General features: G+C 36.7%; 1 protein-coding gene across 3 annotated transcripts in view; it reads left to right on the top strand.

Annotated features, from left to right (window-relative positions):
* Window positions 1–16456, top strand: part of Sec22a (SEC22 homolog A, vesicle trafficking protein) — a 73100-nt gene that overhangs the window by 25336 nt on the left and 31308 nt on the right. The gene's annotated exons all lie outside the window — the stretch shown is intronic.

Here is a 16456-nt window from a genome sequence, read left to right as displayed (position 1 = left end):
TTTTCATTGTGAAGATCTTTCACCTATTTTGTAAGATTGATTTCCATGTATTTTATTTTATTTTTGAGGCTATTGTGAATGGTTAGTTTTCCTATTTTATCTTTCGGCTGATTCATCATTAGTATATAGGAACACAATTACACAATTAATACCCACAAATATGGGTGTTAATTTTATATTTATATCCTGCTACTTTGCCGAATTCGTTTATGAGTTCTAGAAACTCTCTGGTGGAGTCTTTTGGGTCTCTTAAATATAGAATCATGTCATCAGCGAAAAGGGATAATTCGAGCTCTTTTCCTATTCACATCCCTTTAAATTCTTCATTTTGTCTAATTGCTGTGGGTAGGGTTTCAAGGACTATATTGAATAGAAGTGGTGAAAGAGGGCATCCCTTTCTTCTTCTAGTTTTTAGAGGGAAAGCTTTAAAATTTTCTTGATTAAGAATGATGTTCGCCTTGGGTTTAACACATGTAGTAGCTTTTACAATGTTGAGGTATGTTCCTACTATCCCTGGTTTTTTTAGTATTTTGAGCATGAATGAGTTCTGAATTTTGTCAACTGCTTTTTCTGCATCTATTGAGATAATCATGTGATTCTTATCTTTGAGTCTATTGATGTGATGAATTACTTTTATTGTTTTCTGTATGTTGAACCAACCTTACATCCTTGGGATGAACCCCACTTGATCATGGTGCATGTGTTTTTGGTATGAGTGTTTTGAGTTCTATATATATTCTGGATATTAATCCCATCAGAGTAGTAGCTAGCAAAGGTTTTTTCCCATTCCATAGGCTCTCTCTTTACTCTTAATCTTTTCCTATGCTGTGCTGAAGTGTTTTAATTTGATTGCATCCCACTTATTGATTCTTGGTGTTATTTTTTGAGCTTTAGGGGTCTTGTTGAGGAAGTTGTTGCACCGGTATGATGGAGTGTTGACCCTATGTTTTCTTCTAGTAGTTGCAATGTTTCTGGCCTAATTCCTAAGACTTTGATCCACTTTTGACTTTTGTGCAATGAGAGATAGGGATCTAGTTTCATTCTTCTACATATGGTTGTCTGGTTTTTCTGGCACCATTTGTTAAAAAAGGCTATCTTTTCTCCAACATATATTTTTGGCACCTTTGTCAAGTATCAGATAACTTTAACTGTGTGTGTTTGTCTTTTTTTTTTTTTTTGTTTTTTGTTTTTTGTTTTTGTTTTTTTTGTGTGTGTGTTTGTCTTTATGTCTTCTATTCCATTGATATTCATGTCTATTTTAATGCCAATACCATGCTCTTTTTGTTACCATAAATCTGTAGTATAATTTGAGATCAGGTATTGTGATGCTTCCAGCATCGCTGTTCTTGTTCAGTATTGCATTGGCTATTCTGGGTCTTTTATTCCTCCAAATGAATTTTAGGACTACCTTTTCTAGTTCTGTTAAAAATGTTATTGGTATTTTGATGGGGGTTGTATTGAATTTGTATAACGCTTTTAGTAATATGGCCACTTTGACAATATTAATTCTTCCCATCCAAGAACATGGGACAGTTTTCCATCTTTAAAGGTCTTTAATTTCTTTCTTCAGTGTCCTGTAGTTTTCATTGTAGAGATCTTTTACCTCCTTTATTTAGATTTATTTTATTTTTTTTTTGAGGTTATTAGCTGTGAATGATACAGTTTTCCTAATTTTCTGAGAAGATTCATTATTGGAGTATAGGAAAGCTATCAATTTATATATGTCAATCATGTATCCTGCTACTTTGCTGAATTTATTTATCAGCTTTAGAAGTCCTCTGGTGCAGTTTTTGGGTCTTCCAGGTATAAGATCATATCATCAGGAAACAAATAATTTGACTCCTTCTTTTCCTATATGTATCCTTTAATTTCCTTTGCTTGCCTAATAGCTCTGGATAGAATTTCAAGAGCAAGAGTAGTGAGAGTGGACATCCTTTTTTCACTCACATTTTTTTTTAAAATTTGTGTATTATAGTTGCACATAATGGTGGAATTTTTTGTTACATATTCATACATGCACACAATATAACAATATAATTTGACTAGTCACGCCCCAGCATATCTCCCTGTGAAAGCGGACATCCTTGTCTTGTTGTATGACATATTTTTTTTTTTACATCTTTATAGTTTTAATTTTTTTTTGTCCTTTAAAGTGGTATCTTGTAGCTACTGTGCAGTTGGATCTTTTAAAAAATCCAATTTTATAATCTCTGCTGTTTTATTGAGCTGTTTATGCCATTTACATTTAGCATGGTTATTCAAGTTGTTGGGTTTAATTTTCCATCTTATTTATTTGTTTTCTTTTTGTCTCATCAGTTTTTGGTCACTTTTCTCTCTCTTTCTGATATTATTTTTGTTTTTATTTTTTGTGGTAGTGGGAATTGATCTAGGGGCATTCTACCACTAAGGTATACTTGCAGCCTTTTTTGTTTATTTTGAGATAGTCTTACCAGGCTAGCCTCGAATTTACAATCCTTCTGCTTTAGCCACCTGAGTTGCTAGGATTATAGGCAAGCATCACCATGCCTGGCATCTGATTTTATTTTTATTGATAATTTAAAAATTTTGTATTCTGTTCTTGGTTGGTTTTTTCACTGTGTCTCTTTGATTTGTGTGTGTGTGTGTGTGTATGTGTGTGTATGAGACAGAGATATTATTTTGGGGTTCATAGTGTATACCTGATAATTCATGTTAGGGCAACTAACCACCATGCCATAGCCAACATGCAAACCAATAACTAGTTCTCAAAATGGAAACAGTTTTTGTCTGTTTGTTTGTTTGTTTTTACCAAAGGACCATGGCATTGCTTCATAACCTCAGGGCCCTTTTTTATTACTCTTTTATCTGAGTTTTTGGTCTCAAAACATTATTCTTACCTTCCAGAGATATTTTGAGCACCATCAGATCCAAATAGGACCAATTAGTAAAGTGTCCTGTAATTCAGTCTGGATACTTCTGTTTCTCTGGGCCCTTGTCAACCATTGTCATTCAGTAAACAAATGTAGTGCTGTTACCTTTGAAAGGCATGCTAATCAGTTTATCTTTTCTTAGTGGTATGGGTTGCAAGGTCCATCAGTTTGATCCTCACTTGCATCATATTCTTGATCTTTGACCAGCAGAAACTGATTGAGGTGGTAGGCTTCTGCAATTTTATAATTTCCATGGTCTGGCATATAACCTGAGGCATACATTACCATCTGTTTTCATGTATAATCAATATGTGAACGTCATAACATGGATGAAAATAATGCTCTACAGGGTGTTAGAATGTTAGATCTTTGTAGGCGAAGGATCAGGAAATGTATTCTATAAAGGAACAGACAGGAAATAGTTAAAGTTTTGAGACCATATGGTCTCTGTTGTAGTTCTGCTTGGTACGATCCATGAAAGTGGCCATAAACACTATATAAAAGATAGGTGGACTGAATTTGGCTTGTGGTGTCAACCCCTACTGTGAACTATGGCACGGAGTTGATGTAACATAGTGACCATATGGTAAATGTACTAATATCTCTGTCAAGTAAAAGCAAATGTTTTGATTTCCTGTTATTGGACTTAAGAAAAAATTTATCAAATTAGTACCTACATATCAGGGCATGAATTAATACTATAAGGGAAAGTGCAGTTGGACTCTAGTAATCTGTCATCCTCTAAGACACACCCACTTTGGAGACCTAAACTGGAAAATTAAATGGTAATATAATAGTCATCACCACCTATGTAACCTTTAAACCTTGGATGGTGGCACTAACCTCTGCAGTTATTTTAGGGGTTAGTATTTTGATGGTGTCTGGGTTGGAGGAGCTACAAAGACTTCTTTTGGCCTTCCCTTCTATAGTATTTCTAACTCCATGGGTCTGGTAGTCAGTGTTGCTAGGTATATCTGTCCATTTATACACACCCCCTGGAATTCAAGAGGATGACCTTAATGAGGTAGAGGTCCAGGCTGACCTACCAGGAGATGGAAACTTTGTTAGAAATTCTGTGACTTCTATAAATTCCCTTCTGACCTTTATACCACAGCAGTTTATGCTGGGTCACCAAACATCAAACATTGGGAAAAAGGGGAGAATCTGAGTTTTGTTATTGTTTTAAGAAGGAGTAAAAAATAACTGACAACTAAAATGTATTTGAATCTTACATTTGCTTTTTTTTTTTTTAATTATTGTATACAAATGGGATACATGTTGTTTCTCTATTTGTACATGGAGTCAAGGCATACCATTTGTGTAATCATATGTTTACATAGGGCAATAATGTTTGATTCATTATTTTTTCCCTTCCCCCCTCCCCTCCCACCCCTCTTTTCCCTCTATACAGTCCTTCTTTCCTTCATTCTTACCACACTCCTTATCCCTAACCCTAAACGTAATGCTAACCCCTCCCACCCCCCATTATATGTCCTCATCCGCTTATCAGTGAGATCATTCATCCTTTAGTTTTTTTGAGATTGGCTTATCTCACTTAGCATGATATTCTCCAATTTCATCCATTTGCCTGCAAATGCCATAATTTTATCATTCTTCATTGCTGAGTAATATTCCATTGTATATATATGCCACAGTTTCTTTATCCATTCTTCAACTGAAGGGCATCTAGGTTGGTTCCACAATCTGGCCTATGGTGAATTGAGCAGCAATGAACATTGATGTGGCTGTATCTCTGTAGTATGCTGATTTTAAGTCCTTTGGGTATAGGCCAAGGAGCGGGATAGCTGGGTCAAATGGTGTTTCCATTCCAAGCTTTCTGAGGAATCTCCATACTGCTTTCCAGAGTGGCTGCACTAATTTGCAACCCCACCAGCAATGTATGAGTGTTCCTTTTTCACCACATCCTCGCCAACACCTGTTGTTGCTTGTGTTCTTGATAATCGTCATTCTAATTGGGGTGAGATGAAATCTTAGGGTAGTTTTGATTTGCATTTCCCTTATTACTAGGGATGGTTGAACATTTTTTCATATATCTCTTGATTGCTTGTACATCTTCTGTGAAGTGTCTGTTCATTTCCTTAGCCCATTTGTTGATTGGATTATTTGTATTCTTGGTGTAGAGTTTTTGAGTTCTTTATAGATTCTGGAAATTAGCGCTCTATCTGAAGTACGGTTGGCAAAGGTATTCTCCCACTCTGTAGGCTCTCTCTTCACATTGCTGATAGTTTCCTTTGCTGAGAGAAAGCTTTTTAGTTTGAATCTATCCCAGTTTGTTGATTCTTGCTTTTATTTCTTGTGCTATGGGATTCCTGTTAAGGAAGTCTGATCCTAAGCCAACAAGTTGAAGATTTGGACCTACTTTTTCTTCTATAAGATGCAGGGTCTCTTGTCTGATTCCGAGGTCCTTGATCCATTTTGAGTTGAGTTTTGTGTAGGGTGAGAGATAGGGGTTTAATTTCATTCTGTTTCATATGGTTTTCCAGTTTTCCCCAGCACATTTATTGAAGAGGCTATCTTTTCTCCATTGCATATTTTGGACCCTTTGTCTAGTATGAAAATTGTATTTATTTGGGTTGTGTCCATGTCTCTATTCTGTACCATTGATCTACCTGTCTATTTTGGTACCAATACCATGCCGTTTTTTGTTACTATGCTTTGTAGTAGAGTTGAAGATCTGGTATTGCAATACCCCCTGCTTCGCTCTTGCTACTGAGGATTGCTTTAGCTATTCTAGGTTTTTTATTCTTCCAGATGAATTTCATAATTCCTTGCTCTATTTCTGCAAGGTACATCTTTGGGATTTTAATTGGAATTGCATTGAATCTGTATAGCACTTTAGGTAGTATGGCCATTTTGACAATATTAATCCTGCCTATCCAGGAACATGGGAGATCTTTCCATCTTCTAAGGTTTTCTTTAATTTCTTTCTTAGTGTTCTGTAGTTCTCATTGTAGAGGTCTTTCCACCTCTTTTGTGAGATTGATTCCCAAGTATTTTATTTTTTCGATGCTATTGTGAATGGGGTAGTTTTCCTAATTTCTCTTTCTGAAGATTCATTACTTAGTATAAAAATGCATTGGATTATGAGCATTGATCTTGTAACCTGCTACTTTATTGAATTCACTTAGGAGTTCTAAAAGTTTTCTGGTGGAATTTCCAGGGTTCCTCTAAATATATAATCATGTCATCAGCGAACAGGGATAGTTTGAGTTCTTCTTTTCCAATTCGTATCCCTTTAATTTCTTTGGTTTGTCTAATTGCTCTGGCTAGAGTCTCAAGGATGATGTTGAATAGAAGTGGTGAAAGAGGGCATCCCTGCCTTGTTCCAGTTTTTAGGGGAATGCTTTCAGTTTTTCATCATTTAGAATGATATTGGCCATGGGCTTAGTGTAGATGGCCTTTATAATGTTAAGGAATGTTCCCACTATCCCAATTTTTTCTAGTGTTTTGAGCATGAAGGGATGCTGAATTTTATCAAATGCTTTTTCTGCATCTATCGAAATAATCATGTGATTCTTAACTTTAAGTCTGTTGATATGGTGAATGACATTTATTGATTTCCAAATGTTGAACCAACCTTGCATCCCTGGGATAAACCCACTTGATCGTGGTGCCCTATCTTTTTAATATATATTTGTATGCGATTTGCTAAAATTTTGTTGAGAATTTTTGCGTCGATGTTCATTAAGGATATTGGTCTGAAATTTTCTTTCCTCAATGTGTCTCTGTCTGGTTTAGGTATCAGGGTGATATTGGCTTCATAGAACGAGTTTGGGAGGGTTCCCTCCTCTTCTATTTCATGGAATACTTTGAGGAGTATTGGAATGAGCTCTTCTTTCAAGGTTTTGTAGAACTCGGCTGAGAACCCATCTGGTCCCGGACTTTTCTTTGTTGGTAGGCTTTTGATGACCTCTTCTATTTCATTGCTTGAAATTGGTTTATTTAAGTTGTGTATGTCCTCCTCGTTCAATTTAGGTAATTCATATGTCTCTAGAATTTGTTGATGTCTTCGAGGTTTTCTGTTTGTTGGAGTATAGATTTTCAAATAGCTTCTAATTATGTTTTGTATTTCACTCGTGTCTGTTGTGATGTTTCCTTGTTCATTCCGAATTTTAGTAATTTGACTTATCTCCCTCTTTCTCTTTGTTAGTGTGGCTAAGGGTTTATCAATTTTGTTTATTTTTTCAAGAACAACTATTTATTTTGTTATTTTTCAATTGTTTCTTTTGTTTCAATTTCGTGATTTTGGCTCTGATTTTAACTATTTCCTGTCTTCTACTACTTTTGGTATTGGTCTGTTCTTCTTTTTCTAGGGCTTTGAGCTGTAGTGTTAAGTCCTTTATTTGTTTGATTTTCTACTTCTTTTTTTGAATGCGCCCCATGAAATAAATCTTCCTCTAAGTACTGCTTTCATAGTGTCCCAGAGATTTTGATATGATGTGTCTTTGTTCTCGTTTACTTCTAAGAATTTTTTATTTCCCTCCTGATGTCTTCTGTTATCCATTCATCATATAATAGTGTATTATTTAATCTCCAGGTTTTGGAGAAGTTTCTGTTTTTTATTCTGTCGTTTATTTCTAATTTCAATCCGTTATGATCTGATAGAGTACAAGGTAGTATATCTTCTTGTATTTGCTAACAGTAGCTTTGTGGCATAAATATGGTCTATTTTAGAGAAGGATCCATGTGCTGCTGAGAAGAAAGTGTATTCGTTCTTTGTTGGATGGTATATTCTATATATGTCTGTTAAGTCTAAATTATTGATTATGTTAGTGAGATCTATGGTTTCTTTATTCAATTTTTGTTTGGACGATCTATCCAGTGGTGAGAGAGGTGTGTTTAAATCGCCTAGTATTATTGTGTTGTGGTCTATTTGATTTCTGGAATTGAGAAGGATTTGTTTGACGTACATGGATGAGCCAGTGTTCGGGGCATAGATATTTATGATTGTTATGTCTTGCTGATTTATGCTTCCCTTAAGCAGTATGTAATGTCCTTCTTTATCCCTTCTGACTAGTTTTGGCTTGAAGTCCACATTATCTGAAATGAGGATGGATACTCCAGCTTTTTTGCTGTGTCCGTGTGCATGGTATGTTTTTCCCCATCCTTTCACCTTTAGTCTATGGGTATCTCTTTCTATGCGATGTGTCTTTTGCAGGCAGCATATTGTTGGATTTTTCTTTTTAATCCAATCTGCCAGTCTATGTCTTTTGATTGATGAGTTCATGCCTTTAACATTCAGGGTTATTATTGAGATATGATTTGTATTCCTAGTCATTGACTCATACTTGTTTTTTGACATGATTTGGTTTCTCCTTTATTTGGGTATTCCTTCAGGCTAGCGCCTCCTGTTGCTGATTTGCATTGTTGTTTTTTCATCTCTTCCTCATGGAATATTTTGCTGAGAATGTTCTGTAATGCTGGCTTTCTTTTTGTAAATTCCTTTAGCTTTTGTTTATCATGGAAGGATCTTATTTCATCATCAAATATGAAGGTAAGTTTTGCTGTGTATAAGATTCTTGGTTGGCATCCATTTTCTTTCAGGGCTTGGTAAATGTTGTTCCAGGCCCTTCTAGCTTTTAGGGTCTGGATTGAAAAATCTGCTGATATTCTTATTGATTTCCCTCTGAATGTAATTTGATTCTTTTCTCTTGCGGCCTTTAAAATTCTGTCTTTATTTTGTATGTTAGGTATTTTCATAATAATGTGCCTTGGTGTGGGTCTGTTGTAATTTGTATATTTGGAGTTCTGTAAGCCTCTTGTACTTGGTTTTCCATTTCATTCTTCAGATTGGGAAATTTTCTGATATTATTGAATAGATTGTTCATTCCTTTGGTTTGTTTCTCTAAGCCTTCCTCAATCTCAATAATTCTTAAATTTGGCCTTTTCATGATATTCCATAATTCTTGTAGATTCTGTTCATGATTTCTTACTATCTTCTCTGTTTGGCCAACTTTGTTTTCAAGATTAAATAATTTGTCTTCAATGTTTGAGGTTCTGTCTTCCAGGTGTTCTATCCTATTGGTTATGCTTTCTATGGAGTTTTTAACTTGGTTTATTGTTTCCTTCATTTCAAGTATTTCAGTTTGTTTTTTTTCAGTATCTCTAACTCTTATTGAAGTGATCTCTTGCTTCCCATATTTGGTCTTTTAACTGTTGATTGGTGCGATCATTTAATGCCTGCATTTGCTCTTTCATCTCCTCCTTCAATGCCTGCATTTGCTCTTTCATCTCCTCATTTGCTTCCCTGATTGTTTTAATTATGTACATTCTGGATTCCCTTTCTGACATTTCTTCTGCTGTGCTGTCAATGGGTTTATTGATGTAGTATCTAGGTTTGTTTGGGTCATTTTCTTCCCTTGTTTCTCATATTGGACAGATGTCAGTGGGACTCTGAGATATTGCAGATTTCCTCTATTGGCTTATAGTGTCCCGGTAGATTTCCAGTGTAATCACCTCCCAGCCTTCAGTAGCCTGAAGTCTTTGGAGGAACTTGATAATGCAGTGTTTCCAAGAAAGCTGCCTCTAGCCCCCTACTGGTTCCAGGCTTGGAGCTGGCTCTGTGCGGAAAGGCTCTCACTGGGGGCCTGCACCGTGCATCTGACCGTGTGGGAGGAGCCCACTGCCGGAGTCTGGAAGGCTACCTGGGGAAGACTCTGGCTGCCCTGCCCTGCTCTGATAAGCCACCCCTATCTGTGCCTGCTGCTCAGGCCAAGTTTCACCCAGTGGGGGAGACTCACCCCATGACTCTATTTCAGTCCAAGTCTCTCAATGCCTCCCCTTCTTGAGTCCTGGGTTCTGGAGCGACTGGAGATGCAGTCACCCTCTAGGCTGCCATCTTGGATCGCCCTGTGGAAAGAGCCTGCGGCCGGAGTGGGCAGAGCCGCCTGGAGAAGTCTCTGGGTGCCCTGCCCTGATCCCAGAGGCTGCTTGCGGATCCAAGCTCTCCGTTGGCTTGGGGACTTGTGGCTTGCTCTATGTAGAAAGGCTCTCACTGGGCCGTCTGCTCCGAGAAGCTAGCCTTGAAAGGCGCCTCCCACCGCAGGGGTCCAGGCTGCTTGGGGAGGTCTCTGGCTGCCCTGTCCTGGTCCCTGAAGCCGCTTGTGGGCCAGAGCACGCCGCGCTGGCTCTGGGACTTGGAGCTTGTTCTGATCAGAAAGGCTCTCACTAGGGGGCCTGATCAAGAAGCTAGAGAAGCTGGCTGTGTGGGAGGGGCCCACCGCCGGAGCGCGCAGGGCTGCCTGTGGAAGCCTCTAGCTGACCTGCCCTGCTCCGATAAGCCACCTCTATCTGGGCCTGCCACCGGGGCCGAGCTTTACCCAGTGGGCAGACTCACCCATGGCTCTATTTTAGTTGAGTCTCTCAATGCCTCCCCTTCTTATCTCCTGGGTTCTGGAGCGACTGGGGATGCAGTCACCCTCTAGTCCGCCATCTTGGATCGCCCCTTACATTTGCTTTAATTCAGACCAAAATCAACATGTTTTCAATAATCCTCAAGTTAGAAGGGTATTATGGGGAAACTTCTAAATAAAATTTCTCATTTTATTTTGGAATAAGGTTAATAATCACTTGATAAACATTGTTTTTAAAACTTCCCTCCTTTCTATTACACTGTCTTTCAATTTCTTTTTTTCATTTTTTGTATTTTTTCATTTTTGTATTCTGTACTTCTCTACTTTTTTCCTTCTAACCCTTTGACAGGTCCCCCTCCTCCCAGTTTGGAAAGAATGTTTTTATCTTGGCATGTTTTTATCTTGGCCTACTTAATATTTACTGAAGTCTATAAATGTTCATCATTATAGATATAGAGTCAGTATATTAATGAAGTACTATGTCCTATTTTTGCTTTTTTTCTTTTAAATGTTTCACTATGGAAACTTTCATATATAGGCAAGGTAAAAAAAATAATATAATTAGTCCTGTTGTAACCATCTTGCCAACTGTAGCAGTGTATCAACATTTTGTCATTCTTGTTTCATCTCTACTCCACCTATTGCCTTTTCATCTACTTGAGAATTTATTTCTATAGTTCTTTTTTTTAAGGGAAATTTGTTATCTTTTCTATAGACTTCTGGTTTTAACATACATGTTTTATTCTTATTCGGTTGTGGTGAGGTCAACAGGCCATGAGATGACTGCCATTGCAATGATGGTTTTTTAATACTAACAGATCCCTGGAGAAGGGAAAGGAGAAAAATGTGGGCAAGAACCTTTACTGTAGTTTCCAAGGGAAGAAGTGAATCAGAGAGTGAGGATGTTTAAGATTGTGTTGTCTGGATAATTTCAGTAGGCTCTAGGGCACAGGGGCTGTCTGTAGCTGTGTGATGCCTGGCTGTGGGGTAAGTAGGGCAGGGAAATTGACTCTGAGTATGAGAGAAAGTGCTTGAGAGTGTGAGGCTCACTTGGGTCAGTTGTTTGCCAGTTTTAAGAACCTGCTAACCCTGGGAAGCAAGGCCTCAAGATGTCAAAGCATCAGAAATACAGAATAAAAAGACATGATTACTATATTCCATAGTCTGCCTCTTTAACAAATACATAACATTTCCATTTCCCCTAGAAAGTTGCTCTGTGTCCTTTCCCAGACTCCACTTCCCTCTTTGATTTTTTTCACTTTATACTCATTGTTTGTTCTAGAACTTCATATACTAAGATTATATTGTGTGACTCATATTGTATGGCTTCGTTTCCTTAACATAATGTCATACATGTTGCATGTCTCAATAGTTTGTCCTTTTATTGCTGAGTAGTATTCCTTTGTGTGCGCATCCCACAACTTGTTTATTCATTCTCTTGCTGATGGACTTTAATTTGTTTTCGGTGTTTGGTTATTGTTAACAAAACTCAATGAACATTCATCTTTTTGTTGATGTTTTCATTTTCCTTGAGTCAATATTAGGGGTGGAGTGCTTGGTCAAAATGTTAGTAGCTTTTTTGTTTGGATGCTGGGGTTCGAACCCAGGGCCTTGTGCTTACAAGGCAAGCACTTTACCAAAGGCAAGCACTCTACCGAAGTTGCATTTTTAAGTCTTTAAGAATTGCCAGTTTTCTGGAGTTAGTTGCATCATTTTACATTTCTATAAGTATTGTATGAGCATTGTGATTATTTGACTTCTTATCAATATTTAAGGTTGCTACTCTTTTTAATTTTTGTCCTGTTTTTGTTTCTAAAAAACTTCACAGAACCTTAAGTTAATACACATCTGTCAGTTTCTGACACCTGTTTTTTTAAAGTCTGTTTTGTTATTTTCTAGACAATTACCAGTTGCTCAAATATGCTACTGTTTGTCTGGTGCCTCCAAACCAAATAGAATTCTCTCTCACAAACACACACACTCACACACATGTTCACATCTCACAGTCCACTATGTACTTATTGCCTTTTTTTTCCCCAAAGTAGTATCCTAAATATTGTGAGACAGTTTATAAAGATTGTAAAGATATTAAAATGGGAAAAGGTAATATAATTCAGTACATAAATACAAGGTAGAATGTGATATGTGTTTCAAAAGAGATAAAAAGGGAATTTTGGGGCTGGGGGAGATAGCTCAGTTGGTAGAGTGCAAGCACAAGGCCCTGGGTTTGATCCCCAGCTCCAAAAAAAAAAAAAAAAAAGAGAGATAAAAAGGAAGTACCACTTTAGGTCTTGGGACCTTGAAGGACATGCAGACTTTTGACAGGTGGTGATAAGAATGGCATCACTGGTCAAAAGAATACTATGTTTTTGTACCATGTAGTTAGTCTCATTCTGTTGTGCTTCAAGAGTAAATTATGTTCACTTAGATGTTATGACCTGAAAATTCTCTTACTTTCCATTGCATATTCCTCCATATATTTGGGGCACCTTGAATATCAATATCTTCTGAACTTTACCTTTGACTTGGGGCATAAGGGCTGTGGTATTATGATTAAGTTTAAGGTTTAGAATGTTATCATCTTTTGAATTCTCAATGACTGTTCTGGGACCCTGCTTCATTTATTGTTTTTTTCTCTTTCTTGATGCTTCTATTTCATCTTCACTGAATTATTTCATTCCACATAGCATATTGTAGATTTCTTCCCTCTCCCATTCCTGTACACACACTATAGGAGAAAAATAATTATTGTTATCTGTTTTCTTATTAGTCATTTATTCTGTTTATTTGTCTTTTAACGGCAATAATATTCATTTATGCTTTTATCTCTTACTATCATTTTAAAACTCTTGTTCTGAATTTTGCCTCGATCTACTTGAATTATTTATAAATCTAGGATTTTTTTTTCTTTTTAAATTCAGATTTTCTTTGACTTATATAGGCACTGTTAGCTCCATCTTTCTTATTGATGTCTCCCTTTGCTACACTTTTATGGTTCTTTACTCTTCTGGTTCTTCCACATCTGTCTTCCCAAACTTCTTTACCTGCTCTGAATGGCAGTATCTACCAAGCATTTGCCATTGACCTGCTTTTTCCTTTGATAATCTCATCTAAACACTTTCCTACAGGTGCAGACCTCTTTTGCTTCTCCAGTGATAATACTCTTCCATTTTTCAATTGCTTGTTAAACTTGCTTCATCATACCTCCAAATTTGGTAGGTTCAAAATGTCCTCATTCTTGATCAAACCTGAGTTTCTTTCTGTGGATCATTTGCTAGCATCCTCATCTTTCCAGACACCAAGACATAAAACTTGGCATTTTCTTTGTTTTTTTTTTCTTAGACATATTTTATTGGTGCATTTTAGTTGTACATGATTGGATTTGTTGTTACATATTCATACTTGGACACAATGTAACAGTGTGTTTTCATCAATATTACTCCCTTTTTAAATATTCCCTTTGTTTCCCACATCTAATTAGTTGCCATTTCTAATAGTTTTAACCTCCGTGATGTCTCTCACTTTTTTCTTGTTTGCCATTTCTACTGTCATTCTCATAATTCAGGCCCTCTTGTAAGTCAGTCTTTTGCAGTGACTTCCTCCTTATGCGCTCACTACTGTAAAATTGTAGAAAGAGCATGGATTTTGCAATTAGACAGTCCTAAGGTCTAACTGAGAAGATGGCCCTTACTAGCTTTCTGACACAGCAAATTACTTAACCTCAATTTACCAATGAGAAATTTCAGGCACAGAGCAGTTAGTCATTCCTGACTGATGAAGTAGTCTATTTTGAAGGATAAATGGGACAATGTGTGCTTAGTGAAAAGGCACTCAAAGTATTGTTTCTCTCTTCCTACTTTAAATCTCTTTATAACCCATTAATAGATTATGCTTAAGCATTACCTTAACCATATCAGTCTCTTGTTCTTCAGTGTTTCCCCATTATATAATTTCCCATAATTCTTAGCCTAGTACCTGAGATTATTACTGTGCTTTGAGTTCCCTTTCTGATTTTATTTCCCCCTACTCTTCACAAACATAACTTTGAGCCAAACAAAACCATTATAACAGAATGGTTACGAGCATGGGTTCTGGGATGGGTATAGGTCAGTAGTAGAGCATTTGCCTGGCCTGTACAAGGCTCTGGGTTCTATCCCCAGCACTTCCAGTAAGAAAGAAAAAGGGAGGGAGTTCTAAAGTCTGCCTACCTGGATTTAAATTCCAGTCTACTTACATCGTGTCCATGAGCAAATTAGTTTATTTCCCAAAACCTTAGTTTTCTCTTCTGAAAAAACAAAAACAGGATAATTATAGTGCCTACTGCTTTGGGTTATGGGAAGGATGAAATGAGATCATACATATAACGCACTTAGTGCCTGGCACATGGGGAACATCTGCTATTAGGAGCAGTAGTGGTAGAAGTAGTAGGTATTGAAGCTATTATGAGTTTCTCCCATTTCCATCTCCACACTCATGTTCCATGCTCTGCATGGAATATGGTTCCTGTCCTTTATGCCTGATGACATTTTATTCATCTTCAAAAGTCTTTCTTGCTTTCCCTCACTTTCTTTCCTCTTCAGCCTTCCTTAAGTTGCTCTAACCAATAACCCTATTTCTAAGGGATTTCACCTTGCTTCTTTAGGAACTTTGAAAATCTGTAAATCATTGTTATGTTTTGAGAAAAATTTAATTTCGTTATGAAAATGCCATTATTGGGTTCAAGGAGACTAATTAAGGAAAAGGCATTGTGGCAGAAGACTGTAACAAAAACAAAACAAGGCTTATCCAGGTGACACTGCTTTGGTTTCAGCAAAATTATTTTTTCCCCTACATTGCTTCTCATTTGTTATTGTTCCAAATGCACTCTTTCACCTGATAGTGCCTAGTGGTGCCAAACAAAATGTACAGTAAGCATCTTTGGATGACAAAATTTTACTGCAGTAAAAAATAACATTGATAGCAAGTTTAAAATGTGGTTAAATATCTAATTCAGTTATTAAAATGGGAAATTGTCTTGTAGGCATGTCCCCCCTTGTGTTGTGTGCAGATGAAATTTTCTTGATAACCATTCTCAGAATGCAAGCTACAGGTCCTGGGAACAGGGTGAGGGTGGAAGTAGGGAAATTGCCACTTCAGAATTTCTTTCTCACAGTGATTGGCAGAGTACCAGCCTGTCCTTGAGTACAATGTATACCTTGTCCTTGTTAAAGGAGACCTATCATTTGCTTTTATGCTTTTAAAAATATTTTTGGTCATTCCAAAATAATTAATTCATAAATGGTATACTATTATTATAAAGAGAATGTTCTAGGGTCAAAGGCAAGTGTTAGAAATGCAATAAATATTTAATTTATGTAGACTTACTATTCATTTCTTAATTAGATATTCATCAACACTTGAAAATGGTAATATCTTTCTGTTGAATAGCCAGACCTTAACTGACTGTATAGGAATTTTTAGTTACAGTACAGAATATTATTTACTTTTTTTTTTTAGTAAGGTAAACTCATTTTGTATACTTTACAAGTGTGTTGCATAATCTATTCAGTTGTCAGTGGTTTTATTCTTGAGGTCCATATTAAGAATTTCTTTTTAAAATTAAGGTCAGTTTCCTCTTGCTCACTGAGAAGGGGTGGAGAGGGAGGGGAAGCTGCAGAATATGACTAATTGGTATACCAATTGGGTAGATTTTTAAATGTGAGTTTTTTTTTTTTCCTACTGACAAAAAACTTGGAACCAGTACTCACAGAAATATTTGATTTCCTATTTTCATATTGAAACCTCAAGGAAATTGATTGGGAGGCCAGGCATGAGCACAAAAGAAATTTAAGGAAATGTTGTTTCATATTTTCTGCTGAACTTGAAAAATAAATACTTTTTTTGTGATATGTTGATTTTGTTTTTATAAACTGGGGAAGCTTTTCTGCTGTAGTGGCCGAATATAATTTGGAAAGATTAAGCCCATCCTTATATTAATGTTCCACCTCATTAACTTCATTGTTGGGCTTTACACTTCAGTGGTTTGAATAAAATAATCAAAATGTGATTCTGTTGTCCTCTTTCTGCTCTGTCTCTCTTCTGAGGTCTAATGGTTATGTATTTAATTTCGTGTTTTCATTTAGACTCTATTGTTAATTCTACCAGTACAAAATGATGATGAAGGGAAGCTGTTAT

This window comes from Sciurus carolinensis, chromosome 9 (genome assembly GCF_902686445.1).
Source record: "Sciurus carolinensis chromosome 9, mSciCar1.2, whole genome shotgun sequence".
NCBI lineage: Eukaryota > Metazoa > Chordata > Mammalia > Rodentia > Sciuridae > Sciurus > Sciurus carolinensis.
The sequence above is the reverse complement of the archived record's forward strand: the minus strand, read 5'-3'. Positions and strand labels throughout refer to the sequence as shown.